Source organism: Prionailurus bengalensis, chromosome A1, assembly GCF_016509475.1.
Source record: "Prionailurus bengalensis isolate Pbe53 chromosome A1, Fcat_Pben_1.1_paternal_pri, whole genome shotgun sequence".
Taxonomy (NCBI): domain Eukaryota; kingdom Metazoa; phylum Chordata; class Mammalia; order Carnivora; family Felidae; genus Prionailurus; species Prionailurus bengalensis.
In genome coordinates, this window is record NC_057343.1 from 51,854,255 (window position 1) to 51,877,868 (window position 23,614).

Below are 23,614 nucleotides of genomic sequence, written 5' to 3' on the forward strand. Positions count from 1 at the left end.
AATATATATATAATTTTAAGTACTTAAAGCAATTAAGTATCAATTTTCATGTTTTATAGATAAAGCAGAATCTCAGAGTGATTAAGGAACATCTCAAAGACTGCACAACTAGTAAACAGAAGATCTGGGATTCAGAACCAGGTTGTTTTGCTTCAGAGCCTTTGTTCTTTCTGATATACCTGCTGATGTTCAGCGACCATGCCAAGTGGTCTATTAAATTTATCCTTCTAGTTCAATGCAGTGAAAATCAGCAGGTGGTTTTATCTCCTTAGTGAATATCAAATTTTTTGCTGCCAAATTCACAACCTCTGAGAGAATCCTGCATTCTCTTCTTTGCTAGAATCCAGAATCCCTTTAGTTGATTAAATTATTTCCATTGATGTGGATTTCAATTCAATCTAATAACAACAAGGCACTGTCTTGACAAAGGATGTGCTGTTGTTAGGGGTTTTTCTGAGGCAATTCTTTCATAACTTTTTCAGTCAGATGAAGCCGAGAATAGCGTTATTAACATCTGTCCAGTCCATGGCAAAGAAAAATTCTAATCTAGGGAATAGTTTTACCTCTAATGGATCTTTTCATGAGATTTACAAAATGATTTATAAAAACGAATCAATACAGTTTTAGGAGAAAAAAATCAGTGTTAGAAAGATCAAGGATGAATGAGACATAGACAGCTAGGAGGGAGAGACACGGCTATCGCCTAAAAGTAAGGTTAAGGGTACCAGGAGAGAGAAGTGTGCACAGTTCAAATCATTGAACTGCATACTGAATGTTGGGTGTGTGCTTCCAAATGATGGAGAGGAATGGAGTGTGCAGAGAAGCTAAAACTCATATGACAAAGTAAAGTGTCACACAACTTGGAGATAGACCAGTAGAAATTGTCCAAGAGGAACACAAAACAGAAAATAAGCAAAATGGTAGACCCATATCCAACCATATCAGCAATTACATTAACAATTAATAAACTAAACCTGCCTTGTGTAATATGACTACCACTACCACATGAGGCTATTGAAATTTAAATTGATGAAAATGAAATATAATTAAAAATTCAGTTTCTTAGTTACACCAGTCATATTTGAAGTGCTTAATAGCCATGTGTGGCTATCATATTGGGTTGTGCTGATGTGGAACATTTCCATCATCACAGAAAGTTCTACTAGACAATAATGGACACAGAGAAGGTCAAATGGATTAAAAAGAAAAGCCAGATCCAATTGTGTATTGTCTACAAGAGATCCACTTTAAGTATAAGGATATAGAAAGACATACATACATATGTCATATAAAAGAGACTACAGGACAAAGAGTATTATTAAAGATAAATAGGAATACTTCATAATTAGAAAAAATTCAATTCAACAAGAAACCCTAACAATTATAGATATTTATATGCCTGTATAGTTTTTTCCCCTGACAGCAACTAATTCTCCAATTCTCTGACACCAAGTAGGTGTCCTACAGTTCAATTCGACTGAATTCTGAGACTACCTGGACTTAGTGCAGACCCCACAAATTAAGGTCTGAGTCCCACAGTTTGCACTTACTTCAGACACCTGCCACAAATGGGGTCCCTAGGAGACCTACAGAAGCTGCCATACTGACCACAGGGTCTGGGGTTCGCACAGCCTTCCCTCAGATTCAGTAATTCACTGAAATGAATCCCAGTGCTCAGGAAAGCAGTTTACAATTAAGGGTTCATTACATAGGATACAACTCTAGCACAGACAAATGGAAGCAATGTCTAGGGCAAGGTATAGGGGGAAGGTATGCAAAACTTACATGTCTCTCTGGGCACACCACCCTCCTAGCCCCCTGATGAAGTCACCAACCTAGAAGTTCCCCAAACCCAGTCTTTTAGAATTTTTAAATGACAATTTTATTATGTAAGCATTATTGATTAAATCATTGGCCATTGGTGATCAATCTCAATCTCCAGGTTCCCTGTCTGTCTCTAATCACTTGGGTGGCTTTTCTGGCGACCAGCCCCGATCCCAAAGCTATCTAGGTCCCTCTCACGGGTCATCTCATAAGCATAAACAAGATAGGGAATTCCAGAGGTTTTAGGAGTTCTGTGCCAGGAACCAAAGACAAAGCCCAAATATTTATATTCCACAATGACTCATTATAGAGCCTCCAAACACATGAAGCAAAATCAATAGAATCAAAGGGAGAAGTAGACAATTCCACAATCAGATCTGGAGATTTCAGTACTTCTCTCTCACTAATTGAGAAAGCAACTAGACAAAGGACTCAGTAAGAACATAGATGATGTGAACAATCAGAATGTAACTGATATTTATAGAACCCTATACCCAGCAGCTGCAAAGTATGTATTCTTTAAAAATGTACATGATGATAATGCTAGGCTATAAAACAAGCCTCAATAAATCTGAGAGGATTAAAACCATACAAAGTACGTTTTCTAAACCTAACAAACTGGAAATAAAAAACCTCAAATTTTGGAAACTGAACAACTTTTAGTAATCTGTGGATCAAAGAAAGAATAAGATAAATGGGAAAATATTTCAAACTAAATGATAACAAAATGACAACATATCACAATTTGTGGGATGTAGCACAAGCAGCACTTAGAAATTTAATCCTTAAAATGCTTATTTAAGAAGAAGAAAGGTCTAAAATCAATGATCTAAGTTTCCATCTTAAGAAAGTTGAAAATAAGGGGTGCCTGGGTGGCTTAGTCGGTTAAGTGACTGACTGTTGATTTTGGCTCGGGTCATGATCTCATGGTTCATGAGATCAAGTCCCATGTCAGGCTCTGTGCTGACAGCATGGAGCCTTCTTGGGATTGTCTGTCTCCCTCTCTCGCTGCCCCTCCCTTGCTCTCTCTCTCTCTTGCTCTCTCAAAATAAATAAACAAGTAAATAGACAAAAAAAAAAAAAAGAAGTTTGAAAACAAAAAGCAAAGGAAGATTAAAATAGAGGGAAAGAATAATAAAGACTAGAAATCAATGGAATTAAAGAAAAAAATAGAGAAATTTAGCAAAGCCACGACTCAGAGTGGAAGAAGCTGAGTGGTCTGGGGATGCCAATGGAAGGATGATTGGTCCAAGGGACAGAATGTCATCAGGTCTTTGTAAAAAAAACACCTGGTCATTGTTGTTCTACCATAGTGTTGTGAGGCATGTGTTATTTTTTAACAGCATTTTGAAATTTAAAATATGAGTATAATCTTATCTTGCTCAAAATAAAGGAAGTGTCTGCCACTTTTCTATGCCTCCAATTTCTTTCTTTGCATTCAGCACTCTTGACAAGGCCTCTTCCTGATTTCTCACTATTACCTCTGCTGGGTCACAGCAATATGCAAATTCATGTAGATTCCATTCAAGACAGGGAGCCCTCAGGGCTGGATTTGGTCTTATTACAGGGTCTCCAGGAGAGTACTGTCTAGAAGAGAGGGATACATATTCTCGTTTCCACTTAACATGCTGTTAAAACTTAACAAATGCCATGTACATTTTTCATGGTATTTGCGAATTTACATTTGTAAGAGTGTAAGTTACAATTTGGTCTATGGAAAATGACAATTTGATCAATGAATGGTGTTAGTTTCTATTTGAATTTGGATTTTTTGTTTAGTTTCTTTTCTTAAGTGACATTCATAAGACTCCATAAAAGTTGAATAGGTTATTTATGCATAAGCAATTGCATTTTATTATTTCATTTCACCATAACATTATTTTGCTTCATCATGTCCTCCCTCCCTCCCTCCTTTCTTTCCTCCCTCCTTTCTTTCCTCTCTTTCCTTTCTTTCTTTCTTTCTTTCTTTCTTTCTTTCTTTCTTTCTTTCTTTCTTTCTTTCTTTCTTTCTTTCTTTCTTTCTTTTCTTTTCTTTTCTTTTCTTTTCTTTCCAAGTCAAAGCAAACACCCCCGCCCGAAGTGTTTAAAGGAGATTTGTGACCTCAACTAAAAACTAGAAAATATAGAACATTGTTATCCAGAAACTTGTGATATATATGGATTTGGCTATGCCACAGTACTGATATTATTCTCTGAAGCATAACTACAGTCAGTAAAACAGCCTCACCTAAAATGATTTTTGTTCAATCCTCAAATACCGGCATTATTTAAGGGCTCCACTTTGTAGAGGTGGGATGGAGAGAGCTGAAAGAATATGTCTGACTCAGACAGATGTGGTTCAAATACTAGTATTTCTGTAATCTTGACTGTGTCCCTTGAGGGGTTTGAATGTCAATATTTTTAATGCCTACTCCACAAGGTTACAGTGTGCTTTAGAGGAAATAATGTATGTAAAGTGCTGGCACATAGAGACTGTCTGTGTTCTCCCCTCCTTGACCTGTAATACAATAAGCTGTGAGTGACTAGTAGTGTTTGCATATTCAGAGAGCCGGTGTGGCAGATGGGAGGGAGCAAGGCTTTTGAAGCATAGAACAAGACTTACTCTCTTTTGCCATTCATTGGCCATCTGACTTTAGGCTAATTATTTAACCTCTTTGAGTTTCTATTTCGCAATGTGTAAAAAAAGGAAAAGAAGATTGTATCTGTAGACATGTAATGATCAAATGAGTTATGTAAACATTTAGCACAGTGCATGGCATAATTAATGTCCAATTAAGAGTAGCTTCAGTTATATCACTTTTGTACTCTTAAGACTTTCTGTTATTAAGGTTTTCTTTCAAAGTACCTTCTATTTTCACTGTATTCTAATTAGCAAAACCCTCAGGGGGTGCCTGGCTGGCTTAGTCAGTAGAGCATATGACTCTTGATCTCCGGGTCATGAGTTCAAGCCCCACACTGGGTGTAGAGTTTACTTAAAAGAAAAAAAAGAAAAGAAAAAAACAACCTCAGGATTGCAGTCAGCAATGTTAGAGCTCAGATCAATTTCTGGTTCAAATACTGTGTATTTAATTTTATCTCTGCCGCTGTTTATGAGGGCTAGAGAAGCCAATCTCACTGTCCCATATGCTGCAGAGCAAAAAGATGCTCCTGAGCTCAATGGAGGTTATTTTTCATAGCTCTAAGAATCTAATCTTTATGACTGATGACTGTTGTCTTAAGATACATAAAAGTCCCATCCAAGGTATTCATATCTCAGATTATTGATTTCTATTCAACTTGCCTACTTTTCAGTGCAACAGAGTATGTGATCAGGGAGGTAAAGAGCAATATTTATTTGATTAAAATTTCTTCAGCTTGATCTGCTTGTTGCTAGTGGCAACCAACAAAAGGATAGATCTAAAATGACAGGTCACAACCACATTGATAACAGTCTGTATTTTTATCTTTCCCCAGTTGTGATTTTAAAATAGTCTTTCTAGTGCTTGCAGTCATAAAAATGATTACTATGTAACCACCTTAGATATATTGACAAACCTAAACAACCCTATTTCACTAACGAATCTCTTCCCAGGGCTTGGAGAGTCAGCCTCAGACCACATGGGCCATTGCTATACTAACGGCTATAAGGAAGATGATACTGTTTATATTACAGGAATTATTACCCAAAGTGAATTTCCTATTAATTGGTATGTCTTGGATCAGCATAACATTATATGTTGCAGCAGCATTTACAAGTTTGTATCTTTTTGAAAACAGTATCACTTTCTAAAAACAAAACAAAACAACAACAAGAAAATCTGCATGCAATCTATTAAGCGTTTGGTGGTTCTGTTGTAGAATATACTGAAGTCTCCAAAGGAGACTAAAAATAATATCCTTGGGAGATCTGTTCATAATCCAATGAAATTCAATTAGACTCCTTTCCAAGGACAAAAGAACATCTTTGCAAGCAGGGAAGTATTAACTTTACAAAAGCATGATGCACCTTTGGGTGCATTTGTTGGATCTTCCAAAATTGAACCTTGTATACAGGAAAAAAAAACACTAGAGCAGTTTGCACTTCCTCCAATCATCCTGTTAATTTGCAAGCCAATGGAGATAATCTTCGAGCACAGGATTTGATCTCTGCATGCTATGATTCTCTCTGTCTGGCTCTTGGAGTGTCACATTCACGTGGACAGGACTTCCAGAGGAGTGGCCATTATCAAATTTACAATAAGACTGCAGCTGATTGGAAGCCTTTTGGGTGAAAATCTTGTGTGCTAAGTTGCATTTCTTGAGACCACAGAAAGGTCTCCATGCACTCCACATTAAAGGGCGGGATACCCTGAGGAGGAACATTTTAGGCTGTTAACAGTTACAGCCCAGTGGGGGAGTTGGGGGGCAGAGCATTTCCAAACAGCTGGGAATTAATGGAGCCCTTACTCCTGAGGAGGGGCGACCTTTAGCAATAAGATTTGACACAAGAAGCATAATGCAGGGAGAGCCTCTCTGAGCTGAGCAAGGCAAGAGGGCAGAAGACGCCAAGAAGTGGTGTGAGAGAATCAAAAACATTTTGTTCACTTCATAAAATTTCCTTAGCCTGCACTCAAAATAATCCCAATTTTTAAAGATGTGCTTAAAAAAAGTTTGGTCTAGCCAAAGTCACGAGATACAAGTAACAGTCCCCCATTTGTCTTTCTTCTAAGTCTGTACAGTGTTGCAACACTGCTTATCTCCTTGCTTGAATTTGCCACAGGGAATGAAGATCTGACTTTCCTGGCTCTGAGCCCCAAGTTGGCTCTGAGTGAGTGTTGCTAGGGTGAAGGTTGGAGTACTGAAGAAGCGCTGACTAAGCTATTAATCTTAACTCTGCTTGCCTCTCTGTGCTCACTCAAACTGGAATGGACTGGAGCCCTCCTTGTCTCTAGGGCTCACCAGGGGGTACTATTTATTAGATCAGAAAACAGCTTTTGCCTCTGGGAGGAAGAATTTGGCCCCAGCCCTGAGCAGCAGGCCTTCATGCACTCAATGAGCAGGTGTGTTTCCCTTGTGCTCTCCACTGCCCAGGCAGTGCCCTGTGCACATAATGAGACTCCTCCATCAAGGGCACATGAGAATATGCTCTCTAGCTTGGTTTTTCCCATCCACAATGTTCAAAAACATCCAATCATGTTTTTTATTCATTAATTTGAAGTTCTTTCCATTTTCTCTTTGTCCTTGGGAGACCCAAGCTCCTTGTCTTGCCTGGATTTTCTCAACTTGTCTGCTTCATAACATTTCTCCTCTCAGTAGCACATTTCTACAAAATGCCCCAAATTTTGAATTTTTGTGACACCCTAGTGTTTTTTTGTGAACTTGCTGAAGTAGATCCTTCCTTCCTTCCTTCCTTCCTTCCATTCCACATTGTCTTCCTTCGGGTATGAATTGTGCGGTAATTCTTTCCATGTGAAAATTGCAATGTGATTATTGAATATTAGGACCAGAGTTCTGAGGCCTTAGTGACCTTGTATTAGGTTCTTGTCGCTGCTATAACCACAAAGTTAGTGACTTAAAGCAATATAATTTTATTGTCTATATTTCTGGAGGTCAGAAGACTGGAATGGCCTCATTGGGCTAAAATCAATGTGTCATCAGGGCTGTGTTCCTGTGTTCCTTTTAGAGACTCTAGGAGAGAACTGCTCCTTGTCTTTCCCCACGTCTACAGGCCACCTTGCACTCATTCAGTGGTGGCTTCTCACTGTCAAAGCCAGCAGTGGCCAGTCAGGTCTTTCATGCTCTTTACTCTGACTTTATTTCCCTCATCAAAGCCCCTTCTCTGACTCTTTCACTCTTGCCTCCCTCTTTTCACTTAGAAGGACCTTGTGATTACATTGGGCCCACCCAGATAGGCCAGGATAATCTCCCCAGCTCCAGATCCTTGATTTAATCCTGTCTTAGAAATCACTTTTGCCATGTGATGGGGCGCCTGGGTGGCTCAGTCGGTTAAGCGTCCGACTTCGGCTCAGGTCGTGATCTCACGGTTCGTGGGTTCAGGCCCCGCGTCGGGCTCTGTGCTGACAGCTCAGAGCCTGGAGCCTGCTTCGGATTCTGTGTCTCCCTCTCTCTCTGCCCTTCCCCTGTTCATGCTCTGTCTCTCTGTCTCAAAAATAAATAAAAACATTAAAAAAAAATTACAAAAAAAAATCACTTTTGCCATGTGAAACAATATATTCCCACATTCCAGGGATTAAGATGTGAATATATTGGGTGGGGTTGGGGGAATGTTATTCTGCTTATTATAGACCTACTGGGCTCTTAAAAAACCAGGTTGAAATGGTAGCTGCATCTAACCTAGACTCTGAATCTCCAAATCTTGGCCCAAATGCTTGCTGATCTTCTCTGCCCTAAGTCCAGTAGAACAGTACCTGATGTAATATTTTCATAGAAGAGTATATTGCATTATAGACCAGAATGAATTCTTTATGTGTGCATGTAGGCAGGTAATACATATCTAGCTAAAAATGAGCTAGACTCTGCAAAATGTCACCTTATATTTTGGCACTTTTACAAATAGTTTCACACACTGGCTCATTTTAGTAATGGCATATGAATACTGTTTTGTGTGCTATAATATTTCCCAATCTTTGTCCTTCTGTTTTTGTGCTTCATTTTCTTTTCTCCCCAAAAAAGATTAGAGGAAAGGTCTATTATATTTTCTTGGAAATATATATATTGGAAATATTTATATTGGAAATATTTCTTGGAAATACGAAAGCATGGCCTGTAATGACAGCAATGATATAATTATCATTATTCTACTGAGGTGATTTATAAGATACAGTAAAGCGTCAATAAACATCATATAGTCTGCCAGTCCCTGTGTGTTCATAGAAATAAAATGTCACTCCTGTCCTTGAAGAATCCATAGTTTACTAGGAGAAAGAGATCATGCACAGAAGAGAGAATTAGCAGCCTGTGGGAGCAAGATTCGTACTAGAAAATTAAATAATGGTGATTCAAATTTTGTTAGTAGAGGACATTCAGACTTTAAACATTGCAAGCAAAGGTATTTCATTGGGAAATGGAGGTAAATGTCACTTCCTTAAATTTGTATATGGAACAAAGGAGGTTAGCAATTACAATACACGTTGAAATAGTTGATTGGAGTTTGGGTTTTGTTAAGATATACAGTTTCTCCTTTTCATTTTATTTTATTGGAGAAATCAGGATAACATTTGTTATGCCCAGAATTCGTGATCCCCAAAGACCACCAGGGAGCCGAGTCCGATGCAAAAGCAAAAGAGCCTTTATTCACGCTAGCTCGAGCTCAATCCCCTACCTGCACCAACGCAGCGGTGAGATACCGGAGAAAGAGAGTTTCAAAAGGACAAAGGTTTTATTGGGGCCTAGGGGCAGTTGGTGAGGTAATGGCTGTGGCCTCAGCCGATTGGCTGGGGAAGGGTCGTGGCTTCGGCCGATTGGCTGGGGAAGGGTCGGAGTCCTGTTAGGCAGGTCGCCGGGTGTGTTTTGATGCGGAAGTTACTCAAGGGGAGGAGGTGTGGTCAAGGTGGAGGACAGAGAACAAGATGGAGTCGGCCCACGTAGGTCCGCCCTTTCATATTTACCTATCAGATTTATTTTAGTAATGTTCACACACATACGTAAAGTTTCTGCTGCTCAATAAATGCTCAGGAAACTAACTAGGATGTATGTTCATCCAGGGAAATGTCTGAGGTTTTCCTTTGTTTCCCTTTAGTGTGGATATTCAAGAAATGTTGCCAAATAAGAAACTGCTTAGATGCTAACACAAGAGCACATGCTGAAACTGCCTTTTAAAATGCAAGCCAGCTGGCTGCTCTAGACCAACTCTTAGGAAGAAAGCCTTCTTCATCTAATTCGTAAATGGGAAATGGGATTGCCAGGCCTCACTGGCTTGTTTATTTATTTATTTTTTGTTTGTTTAAACTATGCATTGTTGGGTAACTGTGACAACATTAAGAAGAGGGTGCACGAGTAAAGTAAGGAGTGACCTTTCATGAAGCAGTGTTATAACCATCGCCATGGAAGAGCGTAGAGATGATTCCATGCAGGAAGCATGGAATAGTGTGGCCTCTGGCAAGCACAGTTGATAAGCGGGAAGTGTGTCTGTGTATACCAACCTGGCAGGTGCGTGTGTGTGTGTCTTACACGAATATGTTCTATATATGGTTCTCTCTCTCTCCATATATGCAGGGGAGAGCATGAAACAATGTGGAAATGGGCAGCCGTAAGTTTGTTCTTTGCATTTATAGGATCTGATTCTGCTTTTATTTGTTTATTAATGTGTTTTTAATTTTTATCTTTGTTATTGTCTTTTGCTTTTAAATTTTATTTTTATTTTTTAAATTTTTTAATTTAAATCCGAGTTAGTTAACATATAGTGTAACAATGGTTTCAGAAGTAGAATTTACATATAACACCCAGTGCTCATCTCAGCAAGTGCCCTCCTTAATGCCCATCCCCCACCAACACCCCTCCAGCAACCCTCCATTTGTTCTCTACCTTTAAGAGTCTCTTATGGTTTGCCTCCTTCTCTGTTTTCTCTTAGTTTTGTTTCCCTTCCCCTATGTTCATCTGTTTTGTTTCTTAAATTCCACATATGATTGAAGTCATATGGTATTTGTCTTTGTCTGACTGACTAATTTCACTTAACATAATACACTCTAGTTCCAGCCATGTTGCTGCAAACAGCAAGATTTCATTCTTCTTGATCACCAAGTAATATATATATATATACACACACACACACACACACACACACAAATAAGGGAAACAAAAATAAAAACAGGGTGGCAAACCATAAGAGACTCTTAAATACAGAGAACAAACTGAGGGTTGCTTGAGGAGTGTTGGTTTATATATAAATATATATATATGTATATATATATATATATATATACACACACACGCATACACACACATATACACACACACACACATATACACATATAAATATATACACATAGATACACACACACATATATATATATATATATATATATATATATATATATATATATCTCACAGTATCACATCTTCTTTATCCATTCATCAGTCGATAGACATTTGGGCTCTTTCCATAACCTAGCTATTATTGATAGCGCTGCTATAAATATGTGTTTTGTTTTTAGATTCCACCTGAGTGAAGTCATATGATATTTGTCTTTCTCAGGGGAGGAGGATAGGGGGAATGGGCAAAATGGGTGCAAACAAGTGGGCCTCCAGTTATGGAATAAATATGACATGGGAATAAAAGACACAGCACAGAGAATATAGTCAATGGTATTGTAATAGCATTGTATGGGTAGAGATGGTACCTACACTTGCGGTGAGCATGGCATAACATCTAGAGAAGTTGAATTGCTGTGCTGTACATCTGAAACTAACGTGACACTGTGTCAACTATATGCAAATAAAAAAATTCAAAAATAGAAAAAAAGGAAAAGAAAACAACAAAAAATGTGAAAATAAGTGCTGATTTCTCCCTATCTATCTATGTATCTATGTGTCTATCTATGTATCAGCAGCATTTATTTTCATACTCTTTATGCTCTCCCCTGTGTTGCAGGACTGGAAGCTCTGAGAACCCTGTTTTTGAGATGCCTCTGCTTTTGGTTTGCTGGGTACAATTTATGTTCTGTCAATGAAATGAGCTCATGCAAGATCCCAAAGGTAACATATAGATAGGCTCAATGAAACCATGTATGAAAAAAAAGAACTTGTTTGCAATTATAGATAATAATTTTCCTGATCCTGAAGGTAACATATAGGCTCAATGAAGCCATATATGAAAAAAAGAATTTGTTTGCAATTATAGATAATAATTTTCCTAATTTATTGGTTTTTTAAGTTTAGAATTGTAAAGAGAGAACTTTCTCCCCTTTAAAGCAAGAAATCGCTGTTCAGCTTTCACTACAATGATTGAATCCTTTATTCGACAAAAAGGGAAATGAATTTTTTTCCCTGTAGCTGACTTTTTATGTGACATTGTTTGAGAGACTGAGCACAAAATTTTTAAACAGATGACAAGGCTGTCACCTTTGAGTGACACAAATTTAGTAGCAACAGTGGAGTTTTTATTATGATTTCTTTTTAATATGAAACCCCAAAGTTATTCCTCTATTCCTTCACGATGAAATCGCATTGAGTGGCAACCTTAAGACAGTGATTAGGAGGAAAGGCGAATGTGAGAAAGGCAGTATAATTTTCATCTAAGAAACAGCGCTAGATTTGTGGGAAGGTAATTGTATGTATTACTGAGCTGTGTGATGATCCTCCCATTTGAAAAGTTCATCTCCAAGAAGCATTCAATCAGGAGAGCTATCAACAGATCTGGCCTTTGATAAACACATCCACTTTAATAGCAGTCTCTGAGATGAAAGGTTTGGATTCTTTCAAGGAAACACAAATTCATGGTACTCCGGCTCTGCAGCCTGAAAATATGAAATTAAAACACTAGTATGCTGCCTTGAAAATCATCAAATTATGCTAGAATCTTACTTTTAGACACAAAAGGAAGACATTCGTAACACACAGCATGTTACTAATTCGTCTCTCTTTATTCCTAAAATGATTTAAAGCAACTGGCAAGGATAGGAAAGTACTGCTTCTTGGCCTGATGTAAAATGAGGGATTGCCCAAGATAATCTGTAAGGTGTCTTCCATATTATACCTTTTATGAGAAATTTTGGGGAGTTTGTCTTTCAAAACTTCATTATAATAGATCATAAGGCGAAGTCTTCATGATAAACCTCCTTATGTGGTGGTTAAGATAGACCTAAATTCATCCTAGAATCTACCTAGTATTTGGACTGTTGTGATTCTGAAGCTTACATGTATTCACAGAGTTATAAATTTAACTCCTTGGAAAATTAGGAGACGAGGATTTATTCTCTGTTCTTGTTACTAACTTAGTGAATTTGGCCAATGCTTGCCACCTTTCAATGGCACAAATCTGAGAACAACAGGAGAGTGTTTTCTTACAATCTGTATATTACATAAGTTCTAAAACTGAGCTTCGTGATTTGGAGGGAAGGTAGTTAAGAGGACCGTTTACTTTTCATCTACTGAAACAATGCTTAACTTTTGAAAGGTAATTGTAGTATCACTGAAAAAAGTGGAGTTTCTTCCCTGACTAAATGGACTTCTCTTAAAGAAAGAGTGTCGGTTTTATCTTGTTGGGAAATTTTTCTAGCCCATATTTTATGTGTTTTAAAAAAAGAGCTTAGGTGGCATAATTCACAATGGCCAAAAGGCAGAAGTAACGCAAATGTCCATCAACAGATGAATGAAGGAACAAATGTCATCTATACAAACGTGGAATATTATTCAGCCTTAAAAAGGAAAGAAACTCTGACACATTCTACAACATGGGTGAACCTTGAGGACATTATGCTAAGTGAAATAAGCCAGTCACAAAAGGACAGACATTGTATGATTTCACTTAGGCAAAGTACCTAGGATAGTCTGATTCATAGAGACAGAAAGTAGAATGGTGGTTGTCAAGGGCTGGAGGAGTGGCGATTGGGGAGCTGGTGTTTAATGAGTACAGAGTGTCAGTTTAGGAAGACGAGCAAGTTCTGCAGATGGACGGTGGTGAGGGTTACACAACAATGTGAACGTCCTGAAGCTATAGCACTGTAAACTTAAACGTGGTTAAAGTAGAAATTTTATGTTATGTCTCTTTTATCCAAGTCAAAAAATTGTTTAAGAAAAAAAAATTTTTTAATGACTTCAACTGCATTTTCATGTTTACCCCTTGTCCTAATTTAAGAGGGGCATAAGTCCTGTTTCTCCAAAATTCTGTGTCTCTACTGCTTTAAGCATGAATAAAATGTCGCCAATGGCTTTTTGCCTCATTTTAGGATGTCTCTTTTGGTAGCCATCAGCTCTGAGACAATCTTTGTGGCTCTGAATTCAGATAAAATTAGAATTATATTTAAGTTGCATCTTCCATGTGTTTTTTTTTTTAATTTTTTTTCAACGTTTATTTATTTTTGGGGGGACAGAGAGAGACAGAGCATGAACGGGGGAGAGGCAGAGAGAGAGGGAGACACAGAATCAGAAACAGGCTCCAGGCTCTGAGCCATCAGCCCAGAGCCCGACGCGGGGCTCGAACTCATGGACCGCGAGATCGTGACCTGGCTGAAGTCGGACGCTTAACCGACTGCGCCACCCAGGCTCTCCGCCATGTGTTTTACAACTACAAATATGGACAGCAAATGAAGAAAAATAATGCTACCATATTGGAAAGTTGCCTTTTGGAAAATTATACATATGACAGTTTATATAAAAGATGTGATATTACCATGTCTACTTAGTGAAAACATTTTAAAATGGACATTTTGGCATCAAGTAAAAGATGCTTATAAAATATTTTCTTATTTTAACTGGGAACCCCAGTTATTGATGATATGCTTCTTGTTCCCCTATGAATATTTGACCAAATTTTAATCTTCTTTTACATTTTTAGGGTGCTTAAAGTAAGCTAATAATGCCTGAAAAGTTGTTTATTTTTCTATTTATTTTGTTATAATAGCTCTCATGAATACCTTTATTTGTCAAAGTTTCACGCCAATAGTACAAAAGTGAGAATGATTTTTCCATTTTTTAAAAGTAAAGTTATAATCTATCAAGTGTTTTAAAATTCAATTTCTCATCCAAAAACTTGCATGATATTTGTTTTAGAATAGGACTTACCCCCACCCTAGGCTGGTGGTGAAAGATAAAAGAGGACACCAAGCACCTAGACATATTTTTGACAGAATATAAGCACCTTGAATTTTTCCTCTTAAATAGGACCTTTTTTAAAAAAAAAAAAGGTTTTTTTTTTTTTTAACATTTATTTATTTTTGAGACACAGAGCACAACTGGGAGGAGGGGCAGAGAGAAAATGAGACACAGAACTGAAGCAGACTCCAGGCTCTGAGCTATCTGCACAGAGCCTGATGTGGGGCTTGAACTCACAGGGCTTGAACTCGTGGGGCTTGAACTCACAAACCATGAGATCATGACCTGAGCTGAAGTTGGACGCTTAACTGACTGAGCCATGCAGGTGCTCCCCTAAATAAGGCCTTTTTAATGATGAGTTTGTTGTTAAGTTTTCATAGAAATTTTTCATAAATTCTTTTTTTAATGTTTTTTTTAGAATTTATTTTTTGAGAGTGAGAGAAAGTGCAAGTGGGGAAGGGGCAGAGAGAAAAAGAATGAGAGAGAATCCCAAGCAGGCTCCACACTTTCAGCATGGAGCCTTGATGTGGGGCTCAAACTCACAAACCGTGAGATGATGATCTGAGCCGAAGCCAGACGCTTAATCAACTGAGCCACCCAGGCGCGCCTTTCATAAATTCTTAATTCTTTTATAGACAAACTAATTTAGAGTAAAATAACCTTTACAAAGAATAACCAATAACCTGTAATTGTGTACTGAATTTAAAGGTGAAAGCATTTGTAATGTAAGCACAAACACACTTGGAAGTTTCAGGAAAGTTATTAGCAGAGAAGTCCTGTTAAGTCATGAGTGGCAGCAGGGGCAAGGACAGGTGAGGCAGAACTTTTATCGTTAAATACATCTTGGGCAGCAGTGACCCTGGCTTTGGACAACATTCCTTATAATTATCTTTTTCTCCCAAATCAATTGCAAAATGTAGAGTTTCAAGTGCTCCCAGGAGATGGTTATGTCAGTGACAATGAATTTCATGGTGGAAAGTCTGTGTGATTGGAGTCCATTCGGAGTCAGTTATTTCCTCATGAATGGTTTGAATTTATTTTGGGTCAGTCTGAGTAAATGTCAAGTACTTTTTCACATGGCAAAAGTGAGCTCTTCTGTGGGCACTTCCTATGAAACCCAGATATCATGGCAAAGATAGTTCCTCAGTCTTTCATGGGCAATTCCCCAAATCCAAACTCTTCTGAAAACTCAGACTTTGTTTTTACAACTTCATTGATGATATTATTGGAGCTGACCTGATGTAGCTATTTAGAGTTTTAGCTAGTTCTACTTATTATAAATATTTGTACATTGAACGGTGGAAATATTAATGTTTGACTACACATGCTGCCCTAGAGCCTGCCAGGAGTGTTCCATAATGTGATATGTGCACAAAAATCAGAGCATTTCTGAATTCCCAAACACCTCTGACTATAAGGGACTCAGAAAAGGGATTTAGGTCTATACTATATAAATATTTGTGTTACTACTACTAAGTAATGATATTCTTTCATGAAACAAATATTTATTGTATGCATACTGTAACAGGCACTGCGCTGGGGTGGGATATACAATAGCAAGGAAAACATGTATAATCCCTGCTGTCTAGTTGGGGAAACAATCACATGCACAGCTATATAATTATAGACATATCTCTGTCTATCTGTGTATCTGCATGTTATATATATTTATATATATCAGATATATATATTATATATTATTGTATACAATATATCATGTACATATTAAATATGTGATTTATATAATTATAGATATATATTACAGATAATCACATGTACAGGTATATAATTACAAATTGTGTTAGATGGTATGAAAGAAAAGAACAGAGTTCAGGAAAACATGGGGGAAGGTCTAATTTAGGTTGGTGGATCAGGGAGTATTTGAATGAAAACCTGAAGAGTTACAAGGAGTAGCAGGTGAAGGGGATGGGGAAAATAGCCCATCTAGAGGAAACAGGTTGTGCATAGGTACAGGGGTAGGAAAAATCTTGGCAAACAGGAAGGGTAGGAAAAGACCATATGCTTAGGGCATGGCAAGGGATAAGAAACTAAGATGAGATGAAGATTTAGAAGCAGCAGAGGCTAGATTATTCTGAATGGGTCATGGAAAAGACAAATGTATTTCTATTTGCTGAGGAGTGATATAATCAAATTTAATTTTTAAATTATTCTACGATATAATACGAATTCTAAGAATGAGTTGGAATTGTGCAAATTGGAAGAAAAAAACATTTCAGGTGAGAGATGAAAAGAAGGGAAGAACGGAGTGAAGGAAATGGAGATGAAAAGAAAGAGAATCAAAAGTTAATCTAGAGAGAAGACTGGCAGGACTTAGTAATGGATTGGCCACAGCAGTTGAGGGAGAGGCTTGCTATTTTCTGGATGAATGGAGGTGTCATTTGCCAAGAAGAAGAAGATTGGAATAGGAGTGTGTTGGTTGGGGCCGGGGTGAGGGGAGAGCAAGAGTTATGTTTTAGACATGTTAAGTTTGTGATGTCTGTATGATATCCAAGTGGACATGTCAAGTAGACATTTGGATACACAGATCTGGAGCTGAGATATAAATCTGGAGGCTATTAATTTGAGAGTTGTAATACAGATAGATTTAAAGCATAGGAACAGATGAGGATACTTAAAGAATGAAGACAGAGAAGAAGTTCAAAAACTGACCTTCAGCCTTGTTGAGGAATTTCAACATTTAAAAATCAGGTGGAAGAGGAAAAGGCAACAATGGGGAGTGAGAAAGAGTGGCCAGACTGGTAGGAGAGGAACCTGGTGACGGTGGCATCAAAAAATCCAGGGGCTCCTGGGTGGCTCAGTCAGTTGGGCATCTAACTTTTGATTTCGGCTTAGGTCATGATCCCAGGGTCACGGGATCGAGCCCCATGTCGGGCTCCATGCTGAGCTTGGAGCCTGCTTGATTCCACCCCCCCTCCCCCGTCTCTCTCTTTCTCTATCCCTCTGTCCCTCCCCCAACTAAAGTAAAAAATTAAAAAAAATGTAAAAATACAGGAGAACGGGATTTAAGAAGCAAGTGCTCAAGAATGTTGAATGCTGTGAAGAAGTAGGAGAGAAGGGATCTGAATGGCTCTTCGTTTTTGACAAGTGAGTTGTGCCTTTTGTGAGAGCAGTTTCCATAACCAAATTGTGGTAGGTCAATTGGTGATAGGGTGGGGTGAGTTTTTGTTTGTCTGTTTGTTTGTTTTTGTTTTTGTTTTTCTCCAGAAGCTTAGTTTTGAGGAAGACACAGAGAAACAGAGACAAATAGAGATAGATGCAGGGGCAAAGGGATTATTCAAAAGATAGGAGCTATGAGCGCATGCCTGAATATTGATGGGGACTAATGAGGAGAGAGAAAAAAATGCTGAAGACGCCTTGGAAAGAAGGGATTGAAGGAGTTGAGGCCAATGCTTACTCTGTATCAGGGTACCATGATACACTGGATACAGGATACAGAGACACTGTGATGTTACATACATTAGCCCACTTTAAGCCTTACAACAGCACTACGAAAAAATATCAGTTATAACAAACACGTCATTAGAATCTAAATGGCTAGAAGTCCAGTGAGAATGACTCCAGGTTACTCACATCTACTAGAAATATCCTCGGAGTTCAGAGGAAAGTGCAGATATTTCTATACTGCTCCCCTTACTTGTCTTCCAGTCACTGCCAACTTTGTTCTCAGCAGGAGCTCATGGAGTTCCTTCTTCCCTTGGTCTCCTCCTCATTCCCACATCATTCTCTGCCCTCTCCTTCAGTGCTGACTATATCATTGTACTACTTTGACCTACACTGATGAGTTCTCTTTTCATTGTATCCCCCATTCTTGGGAAGCATCCATAAAGTCCAACAGAAGCTAATCTCGATCAGTTCACATAATGCATCTTGGACTTACTTAATGAAATGACTGTTGTGTGCTAGGTACTGTACTATATGGTGGTAAACAAACAGACATGGGGTTTATAGTCTAATGTGTGTGCATGGATGAGGGAGTGCAAAGGCTTAGTGAGTGAACCAGCAAATTATTTTAAAAAGATAATTTCAGGGTGCCTGGGTGGCTCAGTCTGTTAAGCGTCCGACTCTTAATTTCAGCTCAGATCATGATCTCAAGGTTGTGAAATCAGCCCTGTGTGGGGCTTGATGGGGAGTGAAGAGCTTCTCTGTGCCCCTTCCCCACATGCATGTGCTCTCTCTTGCTCTCTCTCAAATAAATGAATAAAGAAATAAAGAAATAAATAAGCTTAAATAAATAAATAAGCTTAAAAAAAAGATAATTTCAGGTTATGATGAATCTATGGAGAAAATAAACCAGAGCAATGTGGTGGAGAACTGAATATTTACTTCAGATTGGGAGGTCAGGAAAGTTCTGAATATTGTGCTAAAAGACCCCTCTCCACTGAGGGTGAGGATGGACACAAAGAGAACCCACCTTGACCTCCAGGGGAGAATGAGAAGAATCACAGGAGTTAAGGGGAAGGGGTCAAGGTCCAGCGTCCTACTGCCATTTCACAGATAAAGATGCTGAGGGCAGAATTATCTGGCCTGCTCAAGGCCCTTTGACTCAAAAGGGATACCATTACGATTCCAGCCTCTGTCTAGTTATTTCCTGAACAAAAGCACCAGTTCTAAGCCTACAGTATTCCCTGGGAAGCCTGGAACAGGCTGATTTACCTGGCTCTACAAGTGAGGCTATTACCAAAATAAGCATCTTTGGACAAAATGATTTATGTGCAAAAGTATTGTGACTCTTTTGGAGACAATGGGCAATGTCAAATCAAGATTTTCCCTGCCACACCATGTCATCATTGTGAAATGTCATTTTTTTAGACAGGTCTTAAAATTCTGCCAAAGGCCACTTAGTCTTTCCCTTCTCTTCTAGGAAGGAATGTGCCTAAATTTTCCCAGAAAAATGGGTGTTCCCTTCAGAGAAATAGATTGCTCAACCTTGCTCGGTGGCAGCCAACTACAGAGAATCACAACAATTAAGGCAGGATTTGTTTTTTTTCATATCCTACCAAAAGTATTGCATAGAAATCCAGGGCTCTACATGGTGGTCTGTGCTTCACCATTGCAGGAAGGGGTGCAGGAATTGCTATTGCTTGATTGGTGTGGCAGTCCCTTCAAGATTCCCACCAGATACCTGGAGAGTGCCATGAGGTATAACTGTGGAGCATGGCCTGGGAAAATATGGAGAGGTGCTTCTTCTGGTTAGTCTTTTATCTTGAATACAGTTTGGGAGACTAAATGGAAATTGCCTATATAAAGCCAAGAAACAGCCTATCTGTTTTAAAAGAGAGAAAAGGGAATGCAATGATAATTACATGGTTAGAAAATAAGATTAATGAGGAAAGATTAGAGAAGATGGGGAAGGATGAATAGAAGGCTGAAGGCATCAGATCCAAGATTGGTGTTTGTTTCTGTTTCCTCCCCATTGCTGGGCAGGACCTCAGATTCCCCTGAAAATCCTCTGGAATACTTCAAGGAATCTCTCTAAGCTCTGCTTCCTACCTTCTTCTGGTGTCCTCTTCCCTTTCTCCCCCATTTCTTCATGCCTGGTTTATTTCTCCCTATGGAAGCCTGTAGTTAATTGTCTTATTGAGCTGTGTTGTTTTCTGGCTCTCTATCCTTTTCATAAGAACCATTTGCCACTTCCATCTAGTGGTTAACTAAAAGAAGACCGTGTTGGTTTCTGGCACATAATTTTGCTTACTAAATGTTTTTTGAATTAAATATTCACAGTATCGTTGCCTTGGCTATCTTGTTAGTCTGGTGCTTCATGAGTGAATGACACAGAGAGAGAGAAAACAGAAAGTCTCTGTATTCACACCAATTCCCAGTAGCTTGATTTTCCCATTCCAGCTCACATCCATGAAGATCTTTCATCAATTTTCTCAGACTGTTGTATTAGTGGGGACAGGCCAACTGTTACAACACAGAATGCCAAAATTTTAAAGTTGAGAATTTGGATTGAAAATCCAAAATAAAAATTTGTCACTCATATTACAACCTTAGCCTGGCTGGCTGGCTTTACCAGGCAGGTGTCCTCCAAATAGCAATGTAGGCTTTAGATCCTTTTCTTTTCTTTCTTTAAATTTTTATTTAAATTCTAATTAGTTAACATACAGTGTGATATTGTTTTCAGGAGTAGAATTTAGTGATTCATCACTTACATATAGCACCCAGTGCTCAACATGACAAGTGCCCTCTTTAATGTCCATCATGCATTTAGCCCATGCCCCACCCACCGACCCTCCATCAACCCTCAGTTTGTTCTCTATGGTTAAAAGTCTCTTATGGTTTGTTTCCCTCTTTCTTTTTCCCCCTTTCCATATGTTCATCTGTTTTTATTTCTTAAATTCCACATATGAGTGAAATCATTAGGTATTTGTCTTTCTCTGACTGGCTTATTTTGCTTAACATGATACACTCTAGCTCCAACTACATCATTGCAAATGGCAAAGTTTCATTCTTTTTGATGGCTGAATAACATTCCATATATATATGGATTATTCCATATATATATTCCATATATATAATATTCCATATATATAATATTCCATATATATAATATTCCATATATATACATATACATATATATATGTATATATATATGTATATGTATATATATATGTGTGTATATATATATATATATATATATATACACCATATCTTCTGTATCCATTCATCAGTCAGTGGACATTTGGGCTCTTTCCATTGTTTGGCTATTGTTGATGCTGCTGCTATAAACATCCAGGTGCATGTACCCCTTCCAATCTGTATTTTTGTATCATTTGGGCAAATACCTAGTAGTGCAATTGCTGGGTTGTAGGGTAGTTCTATTTTTAACTTTCTGAGGAACCTCCCTACTATTTTCCAGAGTGGCTGCACCAGTTTGCATTCCAACCAATAGTGCAAGAGGGTTCCCGTTTCTCCACATTCAGATCCTTTTCTTGATCCTTAGACTTCTCCATTCAATGGGTGCAGTGGGAAAAAAGAGAGAAAGTGTATATGAGGCTTGGAAGTAGTATATGACTATTCATATACTGTTCATTCTATTCATATCCCATTTACCAACACCCAGTTGCAAGGCTACATCCAATTGGAAAAGTGGCCATACCTTGACACCAAGAAGTGTAGTTGGAAAGAAAGGAAAAATCATTTGGTGAACAACTAACTCATTGCTGGCACAGATGCCATGAGGGAGTGTCTGCTTCTATTAATCAAATGACTAACTAAAATGTTAAGTTAAAATATGGCTACCATAAAGGGTATATACAAAGTTCGCAAAGAATCTTACTATTGGGAAACCATTACATTTTGACATACAGAGTTAAGGAAATGAAATCAAACGTATGAAATTATATTGAAGATTAAAAACATATGGTTGATATGCCAGAATTGTGACACTGCCAATATATTAAATGTTTCCATGACAAAACAATTAGGAATATTACAGTATCCACTGAAGACAATTCAGTCACATTTTTGCCATTTTTGCAGGATATTTGACCCCTTCCCATTTCTCTCATTTTTCATACCTTCAAAAGAAGAAAATCCCCCTTGTTTTATCTGCTTACATGTGTTATCATGAAAGAATGAATGAACAAATGAAAAATTGAAAAAGAAAGGAGGGATGGGGGATGAAAAATCATACTTAATACATGCACACTTACTTTTACATTTCAATGCTGTTTTGTTAAACAGTTGAGCCCAATAAATTTTGAGATTTTTCTCCCAACTGTGAAAAAAAAATAAACATGCAGAATTTTATTTCAGTATTTGCATTGGCTTGAGGCTTAATTATTTTTCTTTTCTTTTAGTTATACCAGCTTAACCCTCAGCCTATCAGCATTGGCTCCTGGTGCAGGAGTACTATGGGCTTCTGGTGGAGCACATGTTAAAAATAATGAAAGAACAAACAATTTCACAAACACCAATACCTGGAGGAGGTTTGGGGAGAAGAGCAGAGCCTGGAGTGAATAAGTAGAAACAGCTCCAAACCAGATTAAAGAACAAAGAGCCCAACTTCTTCCCAAAACAGTCAACCTTTATACGAGCTTTGTGACTCATTCAAATGGCATCACTGGGTGTGAGGATGGAAGGGACAGGAAGGGCTCAGAGCAGAACAACAAGTGGCCTACACCAGCAGTCTGGCAGATTTGATTTTGAAAATTCTGTTGATATTCAGGAAACTAGAGCTTAATGTCTTTCCACATAATCATTCTTTCCTTCCTCTTGTACAGAGCAACTCCAATGTGAGAAATGCTATGTGAGACACTACCCAGTCAATACATCCTTTTGAGGTATATCAATTAAGCTTGCCCAGCAGTTCAAGAACCTCAAGGTTGACTATCCTTCACAAAGGAGGCTAACCAGCTCCTGTGTCTGGAAGGCATGGCCTGAGGCAGCACTGACACCTGGGAACAAAGTGGAGAGCCATCTCTGGAAGCCCTGGGCCTTGCCTCTGGATGGAAGATTCGATTGCCTTAAAAGGGAAGTGCCCAGGGAGATGTGTTGGGTGAGTTGCATCTCTTTTACCTTCTACCTTGCTATCTCTTTCATCCCGTCAACATTTATTGAATTACAGATGTACAAGACAATCTGGGCAATTGAGTGATGTGTGAGACACAACCCTGCTTTTTAGGAATGGACAGCAACTATAATATAAGACAGACAGGGCTATCTGAAAGATAGTTAGGAACTGTACGGTACACCTCTCTCCTGGTGAGACTGGGGAGGTTTCAGAGAGGAACCTGTATATTTGAACTAGGCTTAAAAATGTCGAACTTGCAGGCACTTTAGGTCCGACCATTTACCTTTGTATATGCCTAATTTATTTTACAATCTGTCCTGAAATTTACCTAGTTATAGGCTAGGTGTGCAGTGGAGCCAGATATATAAATTTGGTACTCAAAACCACTGCAGTGTATGAAGGCTGTTCAGGAATCTTAGAAATCACTAATTCAAATTCCCCTGTCTCTCGTGGTAAGTAGAATCACTCCAGTGAACCCAAGTAGCCAAATATTTAAGGCATGCCTGATTCTACTGCCCCTGTGTG

General features: G+C 38.4%; 1 protein-coding gene across 1 annotated transcript in view; it reads left to right on the forward strand.

Annotated features, from left to right (window-relative positions):
• The first annotated feature begins 11,392 nt into the window (after positions 1-11,392).
• Positions 11,393-23,614, forward strand: part of SCEL (sciellin) — a 175,696-nt gene continuing 163,474 nt past the window's right edge. The window contains exons 1-2 of the mRNA XM_043581021.1: positions 11,393-11,496; positions 22,800-23,074. The gene's annotated coding sequence lies outside the window, so the exon portion shown is untranslated. The remainder of the gene's footprint in view (positions 11,497-22,799; positions 23,075-23,614) is intronic.